The sequence below is a fragment of the Phyllobates terribilis genome, unplaced genomic scaffold, assembly GCF_046119375.1.
Source record: "Phyllobates terribilis strain yellow unplaced genomic scaffold, ASM4611937v1 Scaffold_11__3_contigs__length_659146591, whole genome shotgun sequence".
Lineage (NCBI taxonomy): Eukaryota > Metazoa > Chordata > Amphibia > Anura > Dendrobatidae > Phyllobates > Phyllobates terribilis.
Window position 1 is genome coordinate 382245227 of NW_027362771.1, and position 12639 is coordinate 382257865.

The window sequence follows — 12639 nt, forward strand, 5'->3', positions numbered from 1 at the left end:
AAAAAAACTGGGTCACATGAGGACTGCCCCAGGAAAGGAAGACCAAGAGTCACCTCTGCTTCTGAGGATAAGTTTATCCGAGTCACCAGCCTCAGAAATCGCAGGTTAACAGCAGCTCAGATTAGAGGCCAGGTCAATGCCACACAGAGTTCTAGCAGCAGACACATCTCTTCAACAACTGTTAAGAGGAGACTTTGTGCAGCAGGCCTTCATGGTAAAATAGCTGCTAGGAAACCACTGCTAAGGACAGGTAACAAGCAGAAGAGACTTGTTTGGGCTAAAGAACACAAGGAATGGACATTAGACCAGTGGAAATCTGTGCTTTGATCTGATGAGTCCAAATTTGAGATCTTTGGTTCCAACCACCGTGTCTTTGTGCGACGCAGAAAAGGTGAACGGATGGACTCTACATGCCTGGTTCCCACCGTGAAGCATGGAGGAGGAGGTGTGATGGTGTGGGGGTGCTTTGCTGGTGACACTGTTGGGGATTTATTCAAAATTGAAGGCATACTGAACCAGCATGGCTACCACAGCATCTTGCAGCGGCAAGCTATTCCATCCGGTTTGCGTTTAGTTGGACCATCATTTATTTTTCAACAGGACAGTGACCCCAAACACACCTCCAGGCTGTGTAAGGGCTATTTGACCAAGAAGGAGAGTGATGGAGTGCTACACCAGATGACCTGGCCTCCACAGTCACCAGACCTGAATCCGATCGAGATGGTTTGGGGTGAGCTGGACCGCAGAGTGAAGGCGAAAGGGCCAACAAGTGCTAAGCATCTCTGGGAACTCCTTCAAGATTGTTGGAAGACCATTTCCGGTGACTACCTCTTGAAGCTCATCAAGAGAATGCCAAGAGTGGGCAAAGCAGTCATCAAAGCAAAAGGTGGTTACTTTGAAGAACCTAGAATATAAGACATATTTTCAGTTGTTTCATACTTTTTTGTTAAGTATATAACTCCACATGTGTTAATTCATAGGTTTGATGCCTTCAGTGTGAATGCATTATTTTCATAGTCATGAAAATACAGAAAAATCTTTAAATGAGAAGGTGTGTCCAAACTTTTGGTCTGTACTGTATATGAATATATATATATATATATGTATATATATATATATATATATATATGATTCAGATGTTCAAAAATCTATAAGGAATGGAGAGGGGCTCGTTAGGAACTACATAAAGTTCCCTTTAATACTATAATGTAGACCTGTCATCTATGAAAACAAACACAGGAAGTGTAAGTAGATTAAATTGTAAATCTTTTCTCAAGTATGTATTATCAACAAATCAGTTGATTTCTCTCAGCATTTCAGAGACACAGGTTTTTGTTTCATTTACCACAGTGATCTCAAACTCTTTGTCTCTCTTACTATATACTGTACAGACCTAGCAGCAGCCAAACACAGAGAAGGCTGTAGGATTTACCTATAGAGCTGCTTTTAGCCTTTTCTTGTTCCATAATATATAAGGATCCATCATACATTGGCCCATACATATATAACCACATTCAGCATGAAGTAAGAGACTCTCATGTCTTTATATGCTGCACTCTCCCAGTCTCCCCAATACAATTGTATCTCTCTGCTCAGATACAGGAAGTCTCACAGAGCTGTCAAAATAATGAGACAGTGAAGAGACCCAACTTGAGCACAACTTCAGTCTCCTTCTCTTAAAGTACCTGAGCTATTATCATTAAATTAGTGAGGAAATGTTTACATTTTTCTAAATATATTTTTGAGAAAGGATTTTATTTTGCCTTTTTTAACTTTTGCAGGCTTTCTAAGAGATTATAGGGCCTCATTATTACCCTTTTAGGCCTTCTAACGCACGCGTGAATATTCATTGCAATTAGAAGATATACCTATTTTAATCATATTGCTTGGATGTTCCAGTATTTCTCTGCTAAGAGTAGAGTTGTCCCAGATAGTTTTGATGGTTTCCTGGAAGCTAAGTGTTGGTCAATAGTTATGTAGCTAATGAACTAAGAAATACTGTTCATTATATTAAGACAAATCTTTGTGGTAGGCACCCTGGATCTCAGTATTACTCAATGGTGGGATATTGATCCTTAAAGGGGTTATCCAGGACTATTTTTATTGTTTTACAATGGGCACAAGAACTAATAGGCAGGTAGTTACTAACTATCTTCCTGTAGTGATGAGCGAACGTGCTCGCCACTGCTCGGTACTCGCCCAAGCATCACTGTGCTCGACAAGCTCGGCGCTTGGCAAGTATTTCCGGGTTGCTCGGGTGGGAATTTGGGTCCCCTACCTGAATGTTTGCACTCTTTAGAGAGCCAATGAACATGCAGGAATTGCCTGCCATGCACTGTAATGCCGCAACTATGTTGGTTGTGGGCATTACAGTGATTGGCTGGCCGTACAGTGTCATCAGGTCTATATAAGACCTGGCACCCCTATGCTCGTCACAGTCTACCCTGGAATCAGGCAGAGTAGGGAGAGGTGCTGCTGCATCATGGAGAGATTTGCATCTTTATAATTAGTATAGGTATTCCACAACATATATACAGTACATATCCATCTGAACTATCAGTCCTTCTGAGGACTAATCCAGCTGCATATATTCAGTGGTGATAGCAGGAGTTAGGCAGGCAGGCAGTGTATGTGGCAGACTGCAGTGCATGAACCAGTGTTAAGGGAGGGCAATAACCCTTCACGGTTGACCAAGTGAGTGTCAAATTATTATGTTGATTGCGCAATCCACAGAAAACCAAACGGAGGCAATGCTCTGTATGGGAGGATTCAAAGAATCTCTGATCCCGTTATTTTGCTTAGCATTTTATATTGTTTTGAGTTTATTAATGTCCAATCATCTACAGCCATACTACAGTACTACAGGCTTGAGCCAATGTTAGTGCAATTATTACGGAAACACATATATGGTCATATTATCGTTAGTTCGAAGCACGCTGGAAATTTACAAGGTCGTACATCCCGGCTCAGACTAGTCAGATAACAGGAGCAGGATGTCTCACAGAATGTTCTTGTGAGAAAAGGTCAGTGTGGGAAAGTTGCATGGGAAGAGAAAGAAAGAATGTATGTTATGCAAGGAGTGATAATAACATGATTTTAAAGCAAGCAGACAAAATGGAGTTGCTCTAGCATGAGTATCAATATGTCCTTTACACTTGGATAGCATGAATATTAGTATGTCCTTTACATTCTCCCCTAAAAATTATGCTTTCCCAGGGTCATGTTTTGAGCCTGAGGGACATTGGTCTTCACCCAATTAGTGCCCTTGTTACCAATTGAGGCTGACGCGGCATGTCCATCCCCCTTGTTTGTTGACATAATCATAAAGCTCAGATCTTCAGATGTGAGGTTGGTTGGGGCATGCGGGTAAAGGTCATCATTCCCTTGTCGTTCAGGTCCTCAATGCTGGTTACACCTGGGAGGTCTGTGTATAGTAGCACTGGATGTCGGTTGACAGTGTCCTCCTTGCTTTCTGATGACTGGCAGGTTTTCCTCATGCAAAATGGCATACAATAAATGACTAGTTTTAGCAAAACATATATTAACAAGACGCAAGCGGCAATATGCAACACTCCTTGTAATATTCCAGCAATCCATCCACCAATCCCTTTAAACCAATTAGCAGGATTTAAAAAGGAAAACGTATCAGACCACCAACTGTCTTTGGTCAATTCATTATGTTTGTTATATTCTTCCCTGAGTTTCCTAATGTCTTCCATTTTAGTCTTTAACCGTGTTTCCCTATGGGGGTGGTGCGTATCTGAAATAGTACAATGGGAAGGAGCTCAGGCCACTGGGCCGTAGTCTCCTGCATCATTTTGGTTAACCGTTTAAGATTCTCCACATACTTTTTACTTTTTCCCTTCTTTCGATAAACTCAGCGCAGCCTCTTTTTTTGTTATTTTTCCACATCAGCTGCATTTTGTAGCACTAAACAGTCACAGTCACTGCTGTTACAGTGCTAGATAATTCTCCCTTCTTGACATAAAAATAATTAAAACAACCAGGCTTCGTCTCCTCCTCTATTTCAACATACCCCTACCCACAATTCTCATGTGCAACTTTCCTGAACTTTTCAGAGTCTTCCAACAATCCACAGTCAACTAATCTACCCCTTTTCTGCCGGATGCCTTCATCCCACAACGCAAGCTGAAGCCTCCCCTCCACGGGAAAATTTAACACCTTAAACACTTTTAGTGCATTCTTAAATGATCTTTTCTCTTCTCGACCGATCATGATATTCATAACATCCTCTCCCTCCTGTCTCTCTCTCTTCCCTCCTGTCTCTCTCACCTCCTGACTCTCTTCCCTCCTGTCTCTCTCTCTTCCCTCCTGTCTCTCTCGCGCACCTCCTCTCTCTCTCACCTCCTGTCTCTCTCTCTCTCACCTCCTGTCTCTCTCTCTCACCTCCTCTCTCTCTCACCTCCTGTCTCTCTCTCACCTCCTCTCTCTCTCTCTCTCTCAGGGGAGACTAATTCTTTCTGCTCCACGGAAACATTGATTAATCACTACAACTGACAAAAGATCCTTAATTTGTGCACAGCACGAGTCCGGCCGGACCTCCCAGCTGTTCCACTGACTTTTAATTCACTCCCTCCCGTCGGGGGAGTCTCGAACGGTCATAAGAAAGGAGGAGAACTCTCGTCTGCAGCTCTCCGGACACTAGATATATGTATATCTGTGTTTGTGTCCTATCCAATCTTCGATCACCTGCCGCGACTGAAACTAATAGTGTTCAGTCTCCTAAGGATCTTTGTCAGAAGTTGAGAAAGTTTCACAAAATATTCACTTGTCAATCCGGGGTGATACTGCTTTGAAAGTAAATAATATCAGACCCCTAATGGGACTACACCCCTTATAGTTTCACCTTTGACTATATCCAACCAAGACGTCCGGAGATACTGCAAACAACCACACACCACGTGGAAACCACGCCAAACAGTCAGTAACACTAGTAAAGAACTTGTGCGCTTACCGTGGCTTTTTGTGGGGGATGATCAGTCCCAATTCCAGTGGGGGAGGCTGAAGGCAAGTCTCTCTTTGTGGATGTCCAGAGGTGGTGGAGCGTCCCTGGTTAGGGATCCGAGTCACGGCATCAGCTGTTAAGGGAGGGCAATAACCCTTCACGGTTGACCAAGTGAGTGTCAAATTATTATGTTGATTGCGCAGTCCACAGAAAACCAAACGGAGGCAATGCTCTGTATGGGAGGATTCAAAGAATCTCTGATCCCGTTTATTTTGCTTAGCATTTTATATTGTTTTGAGTTTATTAATGTCCAATCATCTACAGCCGTAATACAGGCTTGAGCCAATGTTAGTGCAATTATTACGGAAACACATATATGGTCATATTATCGTTAGTTCGAAGAACGCTGGAAATTTACAAGGTCGTACATCCCGGCTCAGACTAGTCAGATAACCGGAGCAGGATGTCTCGCAGAATGTTCTTGTGAGAAAAGGTCAGTGTGGGAAAGTTGCATGGGAAGAGAAAGAGAGAATGTATGTTATGCAAGGAGTGATAATAACATGATTTTAAAGCAAGCAGACAAAATGGAGTTGCTCTAGCATGAGTATCAACATGTCCTTTACACTTGGATAGCATGAATATTAATATGTCCTTTACAACAGCACAAGAGGGTCCATTGAATGTCCTGTTAGTATAGGTGTTACACAACATATATTTATTTCCATCTGAACTAACAGTCCTTCTGAGGACTAATCCAGCTGCATACATTCAGTGCTGATAGCAGGAATTAGGCAGGCAGGCAGTGTATGTGGCAGACTGCAGTGCATATAGTGCAAGAGGGTCAATTGAACATTCCTGCTGCTGTTCTTACAGATATTTGTAGACATAGCCCCAGATATCAGGGGCCAGGGAATTTTTTTTTAGCTTAATCCTGGTTATTTGCTTAAAAAGCAATCCAGAGTACACCATTTTTCAGCTCCATTTGCTTGTTCTCACTGCAGAAAAAAGCCAGATCTGTTCCATATTTCAGCGATAAAAGTCCAGAAATTTAAACAGAACATGAAAAATATTGGCCTCCTTTTCCATTCTGTTGCAGCGTGTTGGTCAAGCTATTCACACTAGGTGCCTGTGAAGAATAGTATTAGTAAATTACAGGCCTGCTATTTAAAACCGTGGTTCTCTGTCAGACATAACACCTATAAGAGTGTTCCAGAGTCAGCCATTTCTTCCATTTTCATTTTGTTGCAGTGTATCGGTCAAGCTATTCACACTAGGTCTCTGTGCTGAATAGTATTAGCAAATTACAGGCCTGCTATTTAAAACCATGGTTCTCTGTCAGACATAACACCTATAAGAGTGTTCCAAAATCAGCCATTTCTTCCATTTTCATTCCGTTGCAGTGTGTCAGTCAAGCTATTCACATTTGGTGTCTGTAAAGAATGGTATTAGCAAATTACAGGCCTTCTATTTAAAATTGTGGTTCTCTGTCACATGTATCACATATAACTGCGTTCAGCCATTTCTCGTGAAAGTGGAAAATATTGTCCTCCATTAAAAATGGGCAAGGTGCGTGGCAAGGGACAGGGAAGTGGACGTGATGGTGCTGGTGCATGCAGCGGCCGAGGCCGTGGCCGTGGGTAAGCTGAAATTGTGCCACAACATAAACCCATATCATGTCGCTTGACCTTCTTGTCCCAATTACTAGAACACCACTATTGAACATAGAGCAGTGTCAAAAGGTTGTTGGTTGGATAGCAGATAATGCTTGCAGTCACTTTGCCACCCCCACCACCACCCTGTCTTCCACATGGTCAAGTCTCAGTAGCTGTGAGTCTGGACTGTATATTCATCACCCTGATACTCCTTCCTCCCACCATGTCGAGTGTCCAGAGACAACTGATCCCACGCAAGAGGTGGATGATGATAATGATGAGACACAATTGACAGAAAGTCAGGGGGAGGACCAGGGTGTGGAAGTGGAAGACGAGGTGGTGGATGATATAGTAACTGACCCAACCTAGCAGAGGGGCATACAGAGCGAGGACAGCAGCACACAAGGGTAGAGAGGCATAGCACCACAACAGGCAGGAAGAAGCAATGTGATGGCCGTAGATACAAGACGGGAAAGCGTTCCTTGTAACGCCAACAAGACGGAAGTTGCCAGTACAACTGTTAGATCTTCCTGAATCTGTTTTTTTTTAAAGACTCTATAGATAGCCCCAAAAAGCCATTTGCACCACCTGCCAGGCCAGCATCAACAGGGGTAGCAAAACTAGCAGCCTGATCAACACCAGGATGACCAGGCACATGGCAGCAAAGCACTCGACTGAGTGGGCTGAACCCCAGGGTCTAGCAACAGTGTCTGTGGATGACAACACTGCTTGTTCCCCTGTTGTGCGTGCACACTAATCCCCTGTCCATGGCTCATGCCAAGATGCCTCCCACCCTGCACCTGTCATTGCACACTCCCAATTAGCACCATCAGCAAGCACGTCTACGTCCTTGTCCGAGCGCAGCGTCCAGTTGTCCCTACCCCAGTCCTTGGAACGCAAGCGCAAATACTCAGCCAATGCCCCACAAGCCACACTACTAAATTCACACATTTCGCGAATGCTTGTGCTCGAAATGTTTCCTTTTTAACTCGTGGAGATGGAAGCTTTCAGCAACCTGATGGAGGCGGCCGTCCCTCAGTACTCGGACGCCAGCTGCCACTATTTCTCCCGTTGTGCCGTTCCCGCATTACACGAGCACGTGTCCCACAACATTAGCAGTGCCATCAATAACGCAGTTACTGGAAAAGTCCACCTAACCACGGACACGTGGACAAATGCTTATGGGCAGGGACAGTACATCTCGCTGATGGCATACTGGGTTAATATAGTGGAAGCCGGGACCCAGTCGGACATTGGGATAGAACACGTCCTCCCAACACCGAGGATTGCGGGCCCTGGGTCAATCAGAGTTGCCCCCACATTCTGCAGCTCCTGTACCTCCTCTTCCTCCTCCTCCTCTTCAGCCTCCATATCCGAAATGGCCACATCAGTTGCAAGCTGGAAGCACTGCCTCGGCCACAGGCTGTGCTGAAACTAATATGATTAGATGTCAAACCGCACAACGCTGAAGAGTTGTGGACAGCTCTCAAACAGCAGGCAGATCTGTGGCTGACACTGCTGACCCTACAGCCAGGCATGGTCGTGTGTGACAATGGCCGGAACCTGATGGCGGCACTAAGGCGAGGCGAGCTCACACACATACCATGCCTGGCCCATGTGCTTAAACTCAAGGTTCAGCTGTTTCTCAAAACCTACCCGGATATGTCAGATCTGCTTGTCAAATTACGCTGCCTGTGTGCCCATTTTAAAAAGTGAGCTACAGCTTCCGCCGCCATTGCCGTGCTTCAGCAGCGTTTGCAGCTTCCAGCTCACCGACTGATCTGGGATGCCCCTATGCATTGGAACTCTACATTGCAGATGTTGGGAAGGATTTGTGAGCAGAAGAGGGCAGTTGTTGACTACCAGCATCAAAAGGTCATTGGTATTCAGGTCAGACTCCACACATAAAACCTCTGGAGTGGACATGGATGTCAGACATTACTACCATCCTCCAAAACTTTGAGGACTCCATCAAGATGGTGAGCGACGATGACGCAATAATTAGTGTCACCATCCCGCTTCTCTGTCTTCTGAAACACTCTCTGCTCACAATTTAGGCATACAGTATGGGATACCCACTTCCTAATAATGGGATCATTGTTTTCAGGAGGCCCTCCGACCTCTACGTCTTTTGCAAGGGGCATTGGAGTTCCTCCAAATTTTTAGCAGCCGTTGCTTCACTGCATAGGCAACCAGTATGGGAGACACACTTCCCAATAATGGGAACATTGTTTTCAGGAGGCCCTCCGACCTCTATGTCTCTTGCAAGGGGCATTGTAGTTCCTTCAAATTTTTGACAGCCATTGCAGTCACTGCATAGGCAAACAGTATGGGAGACCCTGTCCTTTCTAATGGGAATATGTTGTTACTGAGTCCCACCTCTATGTGTCTTTAAATTCTTAGTGGGTTTTTTCCTACATTTTGGCAGCCGTTGGACTCACTGCATACATTATAACTGAATAGCAGACCCTCTCCTTTCTAATGGGAACATGTCATTACTGTGGCCCAGCTGTATGTGTCTTTAAATTTTTAGTGGGGTTTTTCCTAAATATTGGCAGCTGTTGGACTCACTGCATACCCTATAACTGAATAGCAGACCCTCTGCTTTCCAATGGGAACATGTTGTTTGTTATATTCTTCCCTGAGTTTCCTAATGTCTTCCATTTTAGTCTTTAACCGTATGGTAGAGTCGGGGTCAATATAGTGACAACAGGCTGGGCCTATAACTTGACACATCCCTCCTTGAGCTGCTGTCAAATAGTCCAGCACTAAAGTATGTTGATTAGCTACTATAATAAGGTGATTCTGCACTGCAATAGTAGTATTAATTACTTCCATTACACTCCAAATCTGGTCATCTAAGTAATCAGTGACTTCCACTAATTTGTCCCACATTTGTGTTACCATAGGGTAGAGGAAGACAGTACTGGCTATCTTATTGGGTATACTCATTTGTACTAAATGAGGTCTTCCTGATGGGCATGGGGTGTTGTCTTTGGCACGTTTATAGATGGTATGAAGAGGGATGGCTCTCATATCTACTTTACTATGGGGAATAAGATAAGTGGCTGGAGTTAGCCGGGCCAACGTACAAGTTCCCCCTACTCCGACTGGGAGCCATTAATATGCATTATTCCCACAGACCCAATATGTGGCTGATGGTAAATCCCATAAAACAGAGTGCTGTAATACTAATTTATGTACCAAATCGATAAAAACTGTTATTTGATAGCATACACCATGAAGGCATTTGTCCCAGGGGGCTACAATATCCAACATCCGGATTGCCACATGTTGGATCACTAGGCTTATATTCAGAAAATTAATGTTTTACTGCTGTTGGGTTTGTCAGGAGCACTTAGTATGGTCCGTCATACAATGGTTCTAGTCCGTGTTTCCGAACATGCCTCTTCACATACACATAATCTCCAGGCTTGAGGGTATGACAACCTTCTGCATCAGCTGGATCTGGAATAGAAGATGATACTAACGCATGAGTGCTAGTTAGTGCTTTGGCAAGCTGAATCACATATTGCACAACATAATCTGTTTCTTCTGATAATTGTTGTGGGGTAAATCTAGCTATGGCTGGTTGTGACCCAAATAGTATCTCATAGGGTGACAGTTTGTGTTTCTCTATGGGGGTGGTGCGTATCTGAAATAGTGAAATGGGAAGGAGCTCAGGCCACTGGGCCGTAGTCTCCTGCATCATTTTGGTTAACCGTTTAAGATTCTCCACATACTTTTTACTTTTTCCCTTCTTTCGATAAACTCAGCACAGCCTCTTTTTTTGTTTTTTTTTCCACATCAGCTGCATTTTGTAGCACTAAACAGTCACAGTCACTGCTGTTACAGTGCTAGATAATTCTCCCTTCTTGACATAAAAATAATTAAAACAACCAGGCTTCGTCTCCTCCTCTATTTCAACATACCCCTCCCCACAATTCTCATGTGCAACTTTCCTGAACTTTTCAGCGTCTTCCAACAATCCACAGTCAACTAATCTACCCCTTTTCTGCCGTATGCCTTCATCCCACAATTCAAGCTGAAGCCTCCCCTCCACGCGAAAATTTAACACCTTAAACACTTTTAGTGCATTCTTAAATGATCTTTTCTCTTCTCGACCGATCATGATATTCATCACATCCTCTCCCTCCTGTCTCTCTCTCTTCCCTCCTGTATCTCTCTCTCACCTCCTGACTCTCTTCCCTCCTGTCTTTCTCTCTTCCCTCCTGTCTCTCTCACGCACCTCCTCTCTCTCTCACCTCCTGTCTCTCTCTCTCTCACCTCCTGTCTCTCTCTCTCACCTCCTCTCTCTCTCACCTCCTGTCTCTCTCTCCTCCTCCTCTCTCTCTCTCTCAGGGGAGACTAATTCTTTCTGCTCCACGGAAACATTGATTAATCACTACAACTGACAAAAGATCCTTAATTTGTGCACAGCACGAGTCCGGCCGGACCTCCCAGCTGTTCCACTGACTTTTAATTCACCCCCTCCCGTCGGGGGAGTCTCGAACGGTCATAAGAAAGGAGGAGAACTCTCGTCTGCAGCTCTCCGGACACTAGATATATGTATATCTGTGTGTGTGTCCTACCCAATCTTCGATCACCTGCCGCGACTGAAACTAATAGTATTCAGTCTCCTAAGGATCTTTGTCAGAAGTTGAGAAAGTTTCACACAATATTCACTTGTCAATCTGGGGTGATACTGCTTTGAAAGTAAATAATATCAGACCCCTAATGGGACTACACCCCTTATAGTCTCACCTTTGACTATATCCAACCAAGACGTCCGGAGATACTGCAAACAACCACACACCACGTGGAAACCACGCCAAACAGTCAGTAACACTAGTAAAGAACTTGTGCGCTTACCGTGGCTTTTTGTGGGGGATGATCAGTCCCAATTCCAGTGGGGGAGGCTGAAGGCAAGTCTCTCTTTGTGGATGTCCAGAGGTGGTGGAGCGTCCCTGGTTAGGGATCCGAGTCACGGCATCAGCTGTTAAGGGAGGGCAATAACCCTTCACGGTTGACCAAGTGAGTGTCAAATTATTATGTTGATTGCGCAATCCACAGAAAACCAAGCGGAGGCAATGCTCTGTATGGGAGGATTCAAAGAATCTCCGATCCCGTTTATTTATTTTTGCTTCCTAAATATTGGCAGCTGTTGGACTCACTGCATACCCTATAACTGAATAGCAGACCCTCTGCTTTCTAATGGGAACATGTTGTTACTGTGGCCCAGCTCTATGTGTCTTTAAATTGTTTGTGGGTTTTTTCCCAAATTTTGGCAGCCCTTGCAGTCACAGCATGGGCATTATCACTAGAGAAGACCCGCTCCTTTATAATGGGAACATTTTATTTACTGAGACCCTCCTCAATGTCTTTTCAAAGGGGTATTGGGTTGCGTCCAAATTATTGGCAGCCCTTGCAGTCACTGCATATGCAATAACAGTATAAGGGACTCACTCAATAATAGGAACAACAAAGCATAGCCGGCTGATGGCTCTCTAGCAATAGCGAGGGCCGACTGCTGGCCCTTTAAGAATAGTAAGGCTTTTAAAATAGTGTTTGTAACTTTCCCAATCCTTCCTTCATAAATGAAACAGGATGTGTCTGATGATGTTTCACACACCACATGGCCAGATAAGATTGTAAAATGTTAAAATTACATTTCCCAGTGAATGCATTTGTCTTGGTTGAAAGCAATGCAAAAGTGCAAAAACGCATCAAAAATGCTACGTGTGAACATAGCCCAAGGTGTGGAGGAGCATTTTTGTTTTTGGTTATTTATTTTGCCTTATATACAAGTCATTACTGTGGAAAGGATGTTTCTTAACATATTTCCCAGGAAAATCCATTTTGGTTTAGTTTTTGTATGTTTTATTGTGAGTCCGTAAAAGTGGTGTAATACCTCTGACAGCGTTGTTGACAGCAGTGACCTGGAAGTCAGAAATGCTTACAGGGGTCTTCCCCATGCTGTTCCCATGTCATTTGAGCACTGTTCCCATCGATTTGGGCAAT